The sequence below is a fragment of the Falco punctatus genome, assembly GCF_963210335.1.
Source record: "Falco punctatus genome assembly, chromosome: 1".
NCBI classification, from domain to species: Eukaryota; Metazoa; Chordata; class Aves; order Falconiformes; family Falconidae; genus Falco; species Falco punctatus.
Window position 1 is genome coordinate 46,989,111 of NC_137580.1, and position 13,065 is coordinate 47,002,175.

General features: G+C 50.2%; 1 protein-coding gene across 2 annotated transcripts in view; it reads left to right on the forward strand.

Moving 5' to 3' along the window:
- NAT8L (N-acetyltransferase 8 like) overlaps positions 1 to 13,065 on the forward strand; it is a 55,238-nt gene that overhangs the window by 20,046 nt on the left and 22,127 nt on the right. The gene's annotated exons all lie outside the window — the stretch shown is intronic.

A 13,065-nucleotide genomic window follows, 5' to 3' on the forward strand; every position in this document is an offset into this window, starting at 1 on the left:
AAACATTCACAGTAAATCTAGAAAAATAAGAGGTCTGCAGGCAAGAAAGGTGTTAATTTACAGTGGGAGCCTGCAGTGGGATGGCCACAGGGAGACGATGCCTGAAGAGCAGTAGGTTGCCTTCACAGGCTTCTCCTGCTGGAAAAAAGCGTGTGTTTATTTTTAAGGAGAGAGCACCCATTGCAGTAGTGTCCCTGGGAGTCCTGGCTGTCACAATGGCCCAGTTGCCTGTGAAGGGCTGAGGACCCCCAGACACCATCTTAGGAGGGGCTCAGCATCTCCTGCAGCCAGGCTTTACAAGCACAACAGGATGGGAATGCAGTGGTACCTCTGTCTGCTGACTGTACCTGACCATTGGAGTCACCACCTACCATGTCAGTTGGTTGAGGGTTGGGTTGGAGGTGTGGGAAGGTGCAAGCCCCAGGAGGTGCCTGAAGCTGTTCATGGGTCAGCTTCAGCCCTGCTGCAGCACAGCAAAATGTTTCAGGGTCCAGTCCGGTGTGGTGGGGTGAGCGCTTCCTTCCCTGCTCTTCCAGAAGAGGGTGAGCTAGTTGGTGTGTTGCAGGTTAAGAGCCATTGCTGGAGGCAGACCTCCAGTGTTTGAAGCATGGTGGTGTTAAAAGCACTTGAGGAATACTTGGAAGGTTTGCTTCCAGAGAGGTTTGCTAATTACTTATTCATTTTTTTAGATGGGTCAGGAGTTGCATTTGCTGTAAACTGAAGCGTTAGCTCTGTCACTACCTCCATGTAGACTTGGATGTCAGAAGTGCATGGCATACCCCTTTTCCAAGGGAAAGGCCTTGTTTCTTGGCATGCTGCAAGTGGAAACTGCTTCCCCCCATCACCTTCCATGCCAAAATGAGCATCTCTGTAGCAGCACTGGGCTGCCTCGATGACAGCAGGGCAGAGAGGCTGTGGCTTTGGTTGGTCGACCCAAGTCTGATTCTCCTTATCAGCTTTACTATCATTTCAGTCCCTCTGTTGTTTGGTCATCTACTCCTCGCACAGAGGTTAAGGGAATAGGTTTGACCTCTTGGTTGGGGGGTTCATACTAACAGTTCAGACAGAATTGGTCCTGGTGAGAAGTGTGGGCACCAGGAGCAGTGCAAGAAGCACCCTTGGCGAGCGTCTGGGGAAGACAGAGGTAGTGAGCTGTGCTTCACTGCCACCCTCACTCCTTACCTCCTGAGCTCTTCCCAATCCATTGCAATGGATTTTGCGGGCTCATCTTGGTGTGGCAGGTGGTGACTATTCATGTGCTGTTATACAGTGGGGTAGGTTGGTCCCAACTGATTAGAACTGGCATCCTTGTTGGATTGCCTCAGCTCTGGGAAGGGTATGTGTGCAGCACCATTTCAATCTGCTGTGCTAGAAATAGGAAGAACTATTTATTGCTTGCAATAGACTCAAGGAGATCAAGCCATGTACCATCTGACTTCAGCCTGTAGTTTGTACCAAATCAGTGCCCTGAACCTTTTTTTTTTTTTTTTTTTTTCTGATGTCTTCCTCCATGTTAAGTAATGAATTTTCCACCGTGGTTTCGGAGAAAATATAACTCCTTGTGACTGCTATTTCACTTCTGTAGATTATTAGTACAATAGAAAGCTAGAGGTCAGGGAGGTTTGACTCACTGTGTTAGCAACAAGGTAGGAATCTGCAGAAATAAAGGCTTTGAGTGCAGCAGAGTTGCATTTATCATTAGCGTGAGGAGAGTATCATGGTAGCTTCTCCTTGCCATGCAACATTTAATGACACGCAGTCCCTGTCCATCAGTTCCTGGTACGCCCCAGGAAGGAAAGCAGAGGAGCTGCCCTGGGGTGTGAGACCTTTCTGGTCCGTGTTTCTGCACCATAAATATTGCTAACTGCTGCTCGTCACTATTGCTTGTCAGCTGCCGTGGCGGTGAAGGCCTCATTCAGAGGCTTGTGAAGGCAGCAGGAATGGGCTAAGGGGAAAAACCCCCTAATGTTCAGAAACACTGAAACATGCCATGCAGCATGTTTTGTCTGAATACGTGCATCCTTTACATGACTTAGCAATGGCACAACATTCAGTTCTCTTTTCTGTCATTCCTCTGCCTTACAGACACAGATTTGGGGGTGTCTGCCGAATTGGTCAGCATCTGCTCCAGCACTTAGGGAGCCCCATCCTATCTATGCATTGGGATTATATGCTTTAAATTGCAGTTGGTTACCTGCCGGAGGTAACCTATTCCCAGCTCTGCTGTCCTTGATGCCCCTAAAAGTAATGTAAGCAATGTAGTCCTATTTTGGGAGCATGTTTTGCTTGGCTGGTTTCGCTTTTCTTTATCTGTCATGTTTTAAATATGTAAATGTTTTTAGATATCCCCCCCCCTTTTCACTACAGGTGGGTGATCTGGCTGGTAAGGTAGGGCAGGCACCTCTCAGCCTTGTTTTTGTCTCTGATTTAAAGAGCTTGCACACATAGATGGGTTATTCTGTCCTAACGCATCGTTATACCATAACCTTAAGTTTGAACCTAAATCTTGGGTGCAATTCATTTTGCCTACCTTATTCCTGGCTAAATTTTGCAATGAGCTGTGTAGGCTTTTGGCGTACACGGTCTTTTGCAGAACAGGGGCTCTCCCAGAGGGTGAATCGCCTTAAAAGTGGTTGACCTCGGTTAGAGCAGCATTAAACTCCTTGGAAGTCTTTGCAAAGCTCAGAATTGCATTTATTTTTTAACCTAAAGTAAATGTAACGTTAGTTTCTCTCTTTGCTGTGAAGCATTTAGTGCACTACCTGTGTAGATACAGGCACTTCTGTTGAACTAGAGGGAGTCTTGCCTAAATTTAGGCCAGACGAGCAATGATGGATGGCGAAAATAAGATCGATTCTATCAGTTTTCCCCATATGATTTATGGCTAGGCCAACTGCTAAGCTAAAGGGAAGTCATTTGATGATTATTGCTCAGTGGCTTTTTATAGTAATGCATATGAAGTAGAAGTCAGCCAGCAAGTAATGAATTCTAAAAGATCCAATAATTTTAGATTTTCCAGTTTTTTCAGTATTTAGAAGTGGAAAGTGCTGTAATGTAAATTCAGTACCTTTCTGAAAGCAATAAATCCATATAGCAAAAGATTGATGTAGAAGACGGAGACTGAGCCTTAGCAATGTCCTTTGAAGGAGCTGGCATAAAACACAACCAGCAACACATTTAATTTGTAAACTAATTTAACTAACGAGCAGCTGATTGTCACATCAGTCTTTTGGAGCAGTTACTGGGAGGATGCAGGCTAGCAAAGCTGGCAGAAGGGGCTTGATTTCTTTTTTTCCTTTAAATTTTTAACTAAAAACCAGTCTAAATTCTAAAACATTGGTTTACTTAAGGTCTGACACTGCAGTTGATAGGCTTAGTGTGGATTTTGGATGCATAGGGAATACCTACTCTGAAAGTGTTTTAAATACTTTTTCCTGGTTTTGTCCATTTGTGCAGCCCAGTCTGTTCTGCTGAGCCAGCTCCATTGAGCTGGGACTCATCATCCAGTTAGTCCTGAGGACAATGCCAGGCCAAAATCGCATATTCTAGTCTTTATCCACTCCTTTAAGCTATTTAATTCTTTGCTTATCGATAACAATTGCTCACATGCAAAAACTACAGACAATGCCTGGTTTCTCAAACTGTGCTTTCTCTTGATGACCCAGCAGGTAGACCCCCATCGCTACACTGGTGGTTTTGTCTCTCCTTTCTCTGTAGCATGTCCTCCTTTTCAATAGCGGAGAGCAGAGCGATGGACCAGGCTAAATACACCCTGATAACCAGGGTACTTCTAATCCCCCATAACTGCTTTTGCAGCTTTTTCTTGAACAGTTGTTATATGTTGGCTTTATTACAGTCTTTGCTTTTCAAGGTGCATCACGGCCAGCAAAAAGAGCCAGATACAAGATTCCAAAGTCCTGCTCTTACGCTTCTTAATATAGCACCCTCTGAAATGTGCTGGAAGGGCTGTCTTTACCCCGTCTGCAGCACTGCCTGGATTTCAGCTGTCTCATCAAAACCTGTTCCTGAGATGTGCTGAGCACTTCCTGGGGCTTTGCTGAGCTCCCCTAGTGCTGGTGACACTCTGGGCCCCGCGGGACTGAAGCCTGCTTGAAAAATCTACCTGTGAAGTACTGACACAGGGTACGGCCGCTAACGGCTTGTGTTGATCCAGACATCCTGGCTGCATCCTCCTAAAGCTTTAAAGTAGTAAGGTACATGGGTAGGAGCTGTCATATAGGTGCTTCAGAGGAACAGGGTGAGCTTTAAAGCAAAGGTTTTAAGAAGATTAGAAATGCCTGCTGGATTACATCACCAGCAGTGACAGCAGGAGATGCTCTTTAGGACCAAACCTGGCCACTTTCTGAAGTCCAGTTGCTGCAGAATGTGTTTTGCTTTTCCCTGGTCCAAATATTAGAGTGAAAGTAAACTGTAGCTAGCTGTCAGCATCTTAGGGGTTTTCCAGGGGATGTGACACCCCAAAACGGAATACCAGTGATAAAGTAGCTGGGTGCTTTTGAAGATGTATCAGCTCCATCAGGAAGTGTGGAGCAGGCACTGAAGAAAGTCAGTTCTTGTACTAGTACTCTAACTTGCTACCCCACCACCCTTTTCAACCCCAGGCGAAGGTAAAGCTGGGTTGTAGCAAAACCTCCTGGTGGGACCATCACCTGTGCAGCATGTGCTGCTGCTCCAGGTTTATCAGTGGTGGCACGTTATGGCATATAACAGTCTGAATCCAAATATGCTTTTGGCTTTGCACAGAAGTTTAGGCCAGCTGTTGCCTGCAGTCCAAACCACCATCACCCCTGTGTCCCGTTTTATGCTCAGGTTTATCAGCTGCAGAGGCCACCTCTGAATTCCCATCTCCTGGGGCAGTTTGAGACCCATTGCTGTTGTGGGTCATAGTCATGGTGTTTCTGGTAGCAATTGCTCGTGGAACCGCGCTGTGGCAGAGTGGCAGGTTGAATGCTGGATGCCACATCCCACCGACCTCCTACTGCTTTCAGCTCTGGAGGCTTTGTCTGAGCTTAGAGACGGTTGCAAGTAGCTTCAGCCCTCAGTAGCAACAACAAAGGTGAAAGCTAGCAAGGATGGAAGAGAAGGTAGATGGAGAAGTAGCCGAGATGGTTGTTCAGGACCAAATCATCCATCTCTTTTCATGCTGTGTAGGTGATCTCGTTGCCTGCTACCCAGACGCCCCATGAATCAGGGGGTGTCACCCACCCCCAGCATATAGATGTGCTGCCCTGTGCTCTTCCAGCAGGGAATTATTTATAATGGAGCAATGAATCCTGCAGTGGTAGGTTATGTGGAGTTATTTATGGCAAAGAAGGGGTCCCACACCATTTCTAATTTCATGCATGAATAATTCCTGTGTGTCCCTGACATTTTTCGTTCCCCCGTGCCTGGGCCTTGTCTAGTGGAAAGGGATGCTCACGGGTGTCAGGAGTGTCAGAGTCAGGGTCTCTTGCATCTCACCTGGTTTCTATGGCCATAAACTACTCTGAAATGCCATTATTTTGTAGCAGCCCTCCAGGAATGCCTTTTAACTGAAGTGCAGAATTATTAGCAGAAGCTGTGAGAGCTGTTACACAGCCCTGCTTGAAGCTAAGGGGAGCTAGAAAGATGGAAGGGAAAGAAACTCAAGATGGAAGTAAGGAGAGATAATAGGATAATAATGTGCCTCATAAACACGGAAATAAATCCCTCCCCGGCCCGGCTAGCTGAGCAGTTGCAGTCAGTAGCAGGTCCAGCTGTTGCCTGTCCTTGGTTAGTCCCTGTGCTCAAGCTGCCCGTGGCTGCGGCCGGGCGGCAGGCGATGTGCCATAGCTATGGCCCGGACCCCTCCCGCCGGCAGCATTCCCCTCGCGGCAGCTGCTGTCTCCCCAGAAAAGCCTCCTTTCTCCCTTGATGTTGATGTAACTCGGCCGGTGTGCCGCGGGTTTTGCTGAGGATGGGGAGGGGAAGGAGGAGGGAGCGTTGCCTCAAGCGATGAGTTCCTCTGCTTCCTCTTCCAAACCCAGCCGGGATGAAAGGGCAGAGGTGTGAGGGCATCGGCAGCAGGCAGCCGTGGCACAGCCAGCTTCGGGGCGGGGGCTCTGGCCACTTGCTGCCGCACGAAGCCCGTCTCGCTTAAAGCAACGTATATAAATAGTGCTGGCAGGAGCTGAGGCGAGACGCTGAACTTCAGGGCTTTTTAGCCGGTTATGTATAAATAAGTAGTAACTGCCCAGCACTGTGTCCAGCACGGGGTGCCCCCAGGTTCCCTCTGCACTGCCTCGCTCAGACCACGCCGGCTTGGCAGAAAGGGCTGCTGCTCTCGCCAAAACCACACCAAAGGTTTCACACAGGAGGCTGGACAAGTGACTTCAAGGGCAAATATTTTAAAGCTTCGTGACCTAAGAGTGTGGTGCGTTTTCTCTGTCCTGGTATTTCCGCGCGGTGGTGTTGCACCGGGCTGTGCTGCCGTGCATCATTGCAGGGAGGAGTCTGGGGGCATTTGGGTCTCTAGGATTAGCAAGCCTGTCACTTGAGCAAGCTTTTATGTAGGTATCTTAAGAGCAAGGGACACAGGCAATTGCAGCTCTTGTTCTATGGGAACCACAGGGATGACTTCTGGGTTTTTTGGTTTGGGTTTGGGTTTTTTTTATTATCTTTTTTCTCCTTTTGTCTCTTCATGGCAGCCTGGGGGAAAATCCAGGAGGGGTGCCTTACGCGGGTGCTGCTTCTCCCAGCAAAGCCTTGAAGACACACACCGAGCCTGTGGGCAGCCCCCTCGCCCTTCCTAGAGCTGACACCTGCACATCACATCCCTGCCAAGGATGCAGGTTCCTAATTTTTAATTTTTGGGGGCCTGGCCAGAGTTTCTCTTAATAGCAGCTTCCTTTTCTCATGGTGGCCAGCCATCAGACGCTTTCCTAGCTCTGCTGTAAGCATGCAGAGGAGCTGGCGTTTGCCTGGCAGGTTCCCAGCAGTGGTGGTGGTAGCTGCTGAGCAGCTCTGCTGGTCTCCTCGTCTGGATGATGCTCTGAGGACATCACCTGGGACAGCTTTGAGCAGGGAGGGGAATTGCTCCCATTTGCATCGCTATGACATGCTAAAGCAGAACTGAAGATCACAGTCTGTGCTTGAAGGGATGTTGCCTTGACAAGTTGCATGCCTATCTGGAAATTATGTTCCACAAATAACCCTCAAAGAGTTAACAGGAGCTCAGCTGTGGGAGATAGCAGTGTCACCCTTGAAAAAAGAGGGAAGAAGCTGGCTTGCCCAGTGCTGAGCTTCCAAGGAAGACTCTGTCCTGCAGAGATGTGACCCCACCCATGCAAAACTGGCACAAGCCGTGGCTGCAGGAGCTGCTCTGTCCTCTCTCCAGCCCCAGGGAAGCAGGGATAGGTTTTACCTGGCTCAGCCCCTCACTCCGCAGTGTGTGGCTGCTGGCACTGGGGGGGACCCAGCTGTGAGTTCTGGACATTTTGGGGTAGCAGAGATTTGCTTGCTCCTGTGGAAATACTGGAATTTACTAGAAAACAGTGGATTTTAAAGGTACCTGGCAGACAGAGCTTTGTTTTTCCAGAGCAACACACTACTGTTAAATTCTGGTTTTCAGGGTAGCGGTCCTGGAGCACTACGGGACTTGGGAAGGCTGTGGGCACCTGCTGTAGTCAATCATGTAGGACTCATGCTGGTGCGGAAGGCTGCTGTCTCATTTTCCACCTCTCCTAGCAGTACTCTGCTATTGCTTTTGGCTCCAATCTTTCCACCCATCCACCCACCGGCCTTTTATTTGCCAAAGGGTGTAGAAGAATTTTCAGCAAAAATAAATGAATTTATTTTCACCCACCATCCTTGTTGGCTGTGTGGGGGAGAGCTGTGCAGCTTATGACGGTGGAGGAGAGCGGGAGAGGAGGCTTGCAAGCATGGCCAGGGGATCGCATGGCATGTCCTCCTTGGGCAGGAGTGGTGGGTGCTTTGGGTGGAGGATGAGTGGCCAGCGCAGTGCCACCGCTCCGGGGAGGTCCTCAGGGTGTGGGGCCAGCAGCGGCATGTGGAGCCTGAGAGCAGCCTGTGCTGACTGAGAGGGGTGGGCGGATTAGAAGGAACGTTGTGTTTTGGTCTTCAAAAGCTGGTAATCATCCTTAAATTTAGAGTAGAAAGACACTGTCATCATGTGTGCTTTCAGGCCCTGGGTGCCATCAGCTGAGGAACCATGTCTGACCTTCCTGTGAAGCATGAGCAACCCAAAATCATCTTCCCTGTTATGCACATCGCAGCCATTTTTTTGCCTTTTTCATAGATATGTGCATCCCAAGGTGGGGTTGTTTTTGTAGAATGGTTTGGGTTGGAAGCGACCTTAATGATCATCTAGCTCCAACCCCCTGCCATGGGCAGGGACACCTTCCACTAGACCAGGTTGCTCCAAGCCCCATCCAGCCTGGCCTTGAACACCTCCAGGGATGGGGCATCCACAGCTTCTCTGAGCAACCTCTTCCAGTGTCTCGCCGTCCTCATCATAAAAAATCTCTTCCTTTATTATGGCTTTTGCCTGTGAGTTCCTGAAGTCGAGACTCTGCAGGGATGGTGCTGCGAAGAGGCTGGATGTTTGGCTGGAAACAGCTAATGCCTGCAGCCAGTATCTCCGGTACTCCAGAACGGTGTTCACGGGGCAGTTGTAGTTAAACGCAAGACATCCACGAAGAACTGGAATGAACTGGAAGGGCTTTGGATGACTGCAGTGATAAGTTGACAGGGGAAGCCCAGAAGATGGAGGCAGATGAGAGTGAAGGCAGAGACAGGCAGTGCCACAGGAGAGTTGTAGCCGTCAGGGCTTGTGTTTATCTTTGCAGCGGTGATTATTTTCAGATAGCGGTGTGAGAGTAAAACATCAGCTCCTGCTATTAATAGCGCTGCAAACAAGGCTGTTGCTCATTACTGACAGGTGAGATGAAGTTAATTTTATTTCATCCTAGGTATGAAAAAGTGTAGAAACAAGACAGGCTCTGAGTCAGTCCTCTCAGCCCTGAAAAGATGGGGCAGAGACAACCCCACATCCCTGGGGGGTGGCAGCGTGGGGTGGTTTTCACACGGTGCTTCCACCCTGCTCCAGAGTTCTGGAGCTTCCTGCTGGAAGAATGGATATGGTGTGGAGCTGCAGGTGGCTAGCATTGCTGAAAACGTGTTGCGTTTAGGTAAAAAGCAAACTGAAGTCCTTCAGGGTTCCTGCTCTGAAACTGGAGGGTTTGCCCAGAGGAGAGAAGGTCTCAGCCCAAGGTCAGTAGCATGTAATGGGACTCCAAAACAGCTTTTGGTAGCAAATCCACATCTGAATGGGATGCAGCTCCCTGGAAGGAGGGGTTTGATAACCCCACGGGTGACAGCTGCTCCTGGGCTTGTAGCCACCTTTGGATGCTTGAGGTGTCTTTAGCAGGCTGAAGGATCTGGCCACTAGTGATCCTCAGAGCAGGAGCAGATGCAGGCACAAGGTGGGCAACAGGGTAAAAGTCTGGGGGATTGATGGTGCTGGTGTAAACGAGGGCCGAATACAGCTTGCATTGTTTGAGCAGATGTGTCCTGTCTGCTGCTAATTATAAGCGTTGCATGCACAACACACACTGGGAGATGTGCCAGATACTATTTCTTTTCACGTTGAACTCAAAATCATTATAATTAAGCTTTAAAGTTGTAAGTAAAAACTAACAAGGAGTGTGGGTTTGCTATCATGATGCTTGCAACCGGGCCAGTCCCGGTCAGGGTGGATGGGGGTGAGGGTACAACCTCCATCCTGGAGGACAGGTGGAGGGGGCTGGGGGTATGAAGGGGCCTTGTGGGCTCTGCTGTGGCAGGCATGTCCAGGTTTGGGTTTTAAATAGGCAGAAACCCCAAAAATACTAGAAACGTGCCATTTTACAAATGTGGGAAGTGTTGCTGAGTGAGCTTTAGCAGCTTCTTGGTCTTGGTGGGCACAGAGGAGAGGTGCTTGCTAAGAAGGGAAAATCAGGAATAAAAGTGGGAAGCAATCAGGGAGGCAATCGTGTAACCTTGGGCCAAGAGGAACCCGGGCAGCTACCTCTGGTTTGAGGAGAACAAGACAGACTTGCTGAAGAAGCAGCTCCAGGAGTTACTGTGCGTAGGGCTGGATGCGAGGGCTGCAGTGGTGGTGCGGGGGGCTCTGGTTGATGGCTGCTTTGTGGCACTTTTGGGGGCTGCCTTAGGTGGGTGCTAGGGATGGCACCGTGTGCCCCCGGGGGAGCATCCCATCTCTGCTCCCCAGACATGGGGGGACTCATGAACCCCCTTTTTGGACTACACCACGGGAGCTGAAATTGGTGGCTGTGCACGTGGAGCTGAGGCTCACTGCAGCCCCGATTTTGTGGTGTGCTTGCCATGCGGCCAGAGGCGTGATGGATGGGCTGGAGGGGTGGGCTGGGCAGAGCCGCCACGTGATGAGCAGTTTAAAAACGGTGCTGCAGAACAGCGAGCTCTCAGTCCCACGATTTGTATTCGGAAGGAAGGCGGCTGCTGGTTTTCAGCGTGTGTAGGTCTTCATCTGTGGTCATGTCTGAATAAATTACATTCTGAGATCCAAGTGAATGCAGGGGAACAAGCCGTACTGTCAACGCGGCAGCAGAGGAGAGATGTCTTTAACTGCTCCTGATAAATGGGTCAAGATGGGTCCCAGTGTTTTAAAAATTAGCTGTTGACCTAGATAACGACAGCATAATGACTTGCTCAGGGTGGGAACAAAGGCGAATGTCACTGAAGCTGCACATCGCTCTGAAGGTGGGGACGAGCCTGGTGTGCTGGGCTGAACCTGAGCTGGTTCCCCACGCTTCATTTGTACCCAGCTCTTCCTCGGCAGCTGGGCTGTGCCGCAGGGAAGCACAGAAGACTTCAGCTGTCTGATGGCTTTGCCAAGACGCAAGATGCATTTGTCCTACAGGCAGCAGCCCAGGAGGTACCTCCTGCCACGCCATGCTGTCCCGTCCTCCAGTAATGAAGGACTCAGCATTGCCTTATTCATTTCATTCATATTCATTCATGCCTTGGTATTTTGCAGGGGCGGTGGTGTCATGCACTCCTGAGCACCCATCCAGGCTGTTTTACACCGGTCCTTGTGGAGATGTGCCATGCATTTGGGTTGGGGTGGTTGGCAGGGCTGATGCTAAAGATGGAGCTGCTGCCCAAATCATGTTTTCTTCTGCTTAGCACTGGGGAAGGAGGTTGCACCACACCAGGGCTTTCTCCTGTGATGGGATCCGCTTCCTCTGGATGAAGCCATGTTCCTCCTGAGCACTGAAAGTCAGCCATTTCCTCCTTGGCCAGAGACCTGTCAGTGCCCCTCATTAGCTGCTATAATTGAATAGTGGCTTTCTTGGATGTTAATTAAGTAATATACAAGCTAAGCTGCAGTTGCTCTGTGCTGACAACACTGGTCTTTTCAGTTCAGGTGAAGACACTTTCCCTTCATCAGGATTTTCTGTAAAGGTATTTAGTTAAGACCTGAGCAATTTGTTACTTGAGTTTCATTTATTTGTTGGGGTTTTTTTAGTTCCCTTGCTGGTGGGGCCGAATGATGCTGTAACACTCCAGAGTTACAGCAGTTTCTAATCGCATTGGCTTTAATGTTTGTTGGCCAGTATGAGCAGAGGGATGGGATGGCATTGGTCCCTCTCTCCAGCGAGGTCTGGTTTTATTTGAGCTTCGTAACGGGGGCTGTGGTTGGAGCGCTTGCGACACCGGCTTGCTCACCCCAAGCCCAAATGGGTGCCCTTCAGGCTGCTGGGCTTTGATTAGATTGGGTTTTGCTTTGGCCTCTTGAAGGCAGCATTTGTCCTACCGAGCCTTCTGCCCCGTGGCAGAGCAGCAGTGCCGAGCCCCCTGCCCACTTGTTCTCAGTCTGTTCATTAAGCTGCATCCTCACTCCTGGAGCGGGGTGCCTGCTGACCGGTGCTGGGGTGCAGTTAAAGATGGGCTCATTTTGCTTGCTGAAACTCTACGCAGTTCTGACCAGAGTTGGTTGAGCACCCTGTTTCCAGCTCATGAGATGCTCTTGCCTGGCACTCACCAACAGAGGAGGAGCAGCAGCTCCAAAGCAAGGGGCACCTGGCCACGAGCACCCCAGCCTGTGGGTGAAAAGGCGTGGGTGAGCCCGATTTTGGCTCTGAACAGGAGATGCTCTTTTTGGTGAGTGTGTATGTTTTCCTCTGTTGGTGCTCTGCTGGCTTTCATGGTCCCAGTTTCTCACTACCAGCATCTTGCTGCTCAGTTTGGATTTTCTATTTGAAGCTGTCTTAGGCAAGTCCTGTGCTGAGTTCCTGAAGTCCGAAAGAGGGGGATGCACTTAAGTGTTCAGACACGCAGGGGAGAGGTCAGAAACAAGCCAGGTGGTCACCTATTTAGCCTTTCACATCAGGTCCTTGCGGGCGGGGAAGCAGGTGGCAGGAGTAACCACTGGGAGTCCTGAGCCGTCAGGCCTGCTCTTGCATCACATCTGCAAAGCAACATCATTAAAAACAAGAGGTTGGGACCATGGCTTGGTGTCTGGCCCACAGAAGGCACAGATTTCCCAGCCCTAGGGAGGTTCCACCACCTCCCCCAGCTCAGCCTGCCCTGACCCAGCAGGGGGACTGCTGTCCTGTTTCAAGCTGGCTCCTTGCCTCTCGCCACAGCACCAGGGAAAGGGGCTGCCAACAAGCCATTTGCTGGAGACCAGAGCTTCTGGGAAGCAGGAGTCCCAGTGAGGGAGGAGTTTGGCAGCAAGGCGTACAAGGGGCTGGCTGCCTGTGCTGCCGCCGGGTCGCAGGGTGGGACACAGCAAGCGGCCAGAGGTGGGTTGTGCTGTGATGGGAGGGATCCAGGACTTGCTGCAGTGAAGGTAGTGGCAGGACAGGGGAGCGTGACTGCATGTGGGTCAGCAGTTGCCCATCGTGTGCCGGCGGGAGCTGAGAATTGTTACCTGTCTGTGATGGCAGCCAAATGCACTTTGTAATGCTTTGTCCCTAGGAATCTTGGTTTTGTTTGTAGTGACTTGCCTGTGCGTTTTCCTTGGGAAAAGAGCTTTCCTTT